We start from the raw sequence: 2,404 nt of genomic DNA, 5'->3' as shown, positions 1-2,404 counted from the left end.
AGATAGGCCAACATTTCCTGAAATTCGGAGTTATTTAATAAAATAGTTGTAAATTAGTGAAGGTATTAGTTGTTTACGGTAGTGTGAACATGACTTAGAAGATACAGCCAATAATTCTGAATAATTTTTATAAGAAGAAAAAGAAGAAATTGACATTTTATACGAACAATAAAATACTCATGGTTTGAATGAGTATGAACGTGCAAGGATAAAATTTATATATCAGGAACAATATAATCAAAATAATACCATTTCTAACAGTCTCTGCACTCAGCAGGAAAATATTAAGGATAAATGCATGAATAAAACCAAAACCATCAAAAATAAAGTCATGAAATGTACAGATATCAGTGAATCTATACTCCTAGACCGGGAACAACTCTTCACAGATCCCAACTTACTACAAATGATGCGTTCTGATTTTGCCAAATTATCACAAACTTATCATCCAAAACGTCCCAAAATATTAGAAAACCAAGAAAATATATGGAATAATTGATATAGCAGTCTAATATTATACACAATTATCAACGTAAACTCATATATTTTGGGTTTAAACACCAGGATTTCTTATCCTAGGAATCTTCCTCCACACTATTAGAAAACACCTTCCAAAACCTTAAAGTTTCATCTGCAGAGGCAGTACAGACTGTAGAGTTGTCAGGTGCTAAGGCCATATGTAGGACTCTTTGAGTATGTCCATGTAACTAGACAGTTTTTTGGCATTGAACATTGGAGTTGGAGTTTGAGTTGACTTTCCATAAGGTTAGTTGATTTTCAGAGAATCCATGTGAACTGAGTATTTATTTATCTTGCTTATTCCATATAAGTGAGCATACCTGACTTTCAGTGTTGACTGTATTGAGAAGTTTACCATTTTCTATATTCCAGAACCTCATAGTTTTATCAGATGAACCCCCTCCAGTTGCCAATAGATTTCTTTGCCAAGGGCACCATGCCAGAGCCTTAACTGCTGCTTTATGGGCATGAAGTTGATAACGGGCTCTGCACATTGATAAATCCCATATAATTGCCATATTGTCATTACTTCCTGATGCTAAACCACAAGCATCATGCTTCAAACCACAACCTAACCACGATGTCCCTGCAATCTCATAGATGTGCTGTGCTGTGCACGGTAATCATGCCCTACTATCTTAGAGTCCCTTGACCCCGTAAAAAGCATACCATAGTTGAAAGCTGCAGTTGAAACTCTGCTTTGATGTGCTGTAAGGGTTCTTATAATTTGTTAGGTTGTTGTATCATAAATTAATGTCTTTCCATCAGATAGTCCAACTGCTAATAGTTAACCTTGTGGTTGGAATGAAAGTGAGCAAATGTACTCATTGTTGTTAGGAGCTAGTTAGCGGATTTGAGATGGTGAGTATAAGTAGACTCGCTAAGCAAGCCCAATTGCTAATGTACCCCTACTATTCCAATCTAGTAAGTTTAAGTAGTAATCATCCCGTAAATCAGGTGCATCAAGTACCTTCTCAGGTGTAGGGTTAATGTTACGACGAATTATCTGTTTAGGACTCTCATATGCCATATCTGCCAACATCTGTCGTATTTACCAAAAACATAAGTTAGATTGCTCATATAGCCCCTTTGATGTATTTTGGTTGTTCCCACACAATAAAGATTTACTAATCATTTTTTCATAACCATTGGTATCTTCAATACACATAGCCTCATCAGTGTTGTTAGTGCTAGTTGAAGCTCTTACAGGGATGAACCTATCTCTTCGGGTGCTTTTACATTCTAACATATTCGTTAAATTAATAATATAATCGTCTATATACAGCTAGCAAGTAATATCATATCATAGTTCATCAGATCAAAACAAGGTGACTTTAGATGTACATGACCAAACACATACATCAATAGCATACCTTATCTGACTGATTAAAGCAATATACTAATCTATTCCCGTAAGCAGTATATCTTCAAACCCATAGGTGTTATTGTTTGGTATTACTCCTACATCAATGCTAAGAAACCAATACTACTACAATCAGTCCTTATGGCAATAACTAACAGATTAGCCTATAAGACATGCATAGCAATACAATAAGCACAGATTAGAGAACATTAGAACTTAAATATAAAATAGGGTAAACAATATTCAAAATATATGTGATGATATAATATTAAAAACTGTAAGATAATTTCCTAAATTATTATAATAATACAACGAATACAAATTCCATATTAAAATAAAAAACATTAGTATTTAAATCATTACAGATGGATTATCCTATGTTATATCTAAAAATGTATCGGGGTTGGGGTTGGGGTTGGGGTTGGGGTTGGGGTTGGGGTTGGGGTTGGGGTTGGGGTTGGGGTTGGGGTTGGGGTTGGGGTTGGGGTTGGGGTTGGGGTTGGGGTTGGGGTTGGGGTTGGG

General features: G+C 35.6%; 1 pseudogene; it reads right to left on the bottom strand.

The window, feature by feature from the left end:
* Positions 1-707: 707 nt before the first annotated feature.
* On the bottom strand, positions 708-1,549 carry LOC138957056 (uncharacterized; annotated as a pseudogene).
* Between the last annotated feature and the right edge of the window lie 855 nt (positions 1,550-2,404).

Source organism: Littorina saxatilis, unplaced genomic scaffold (genome assembly GCF_037325665.1).
Source record: "Littorina saxatilis isolate snail1 unplaced genomic scaffold, US_GU_Lsax_2.0 scaffold_3343, whole genome shotgun sequence".
Classification (NCBI taxonomy): Eukaryota; Metazoa; Mollusca; class Gastropoda; order Littorinimorpha; family Littorinidae; genus Littorina; species Littorina saxatilis.
Note: the sequence above shows the minus strand (reverse complement) of the source record. Positions and strands in the feature narration are given on the sequence as shown.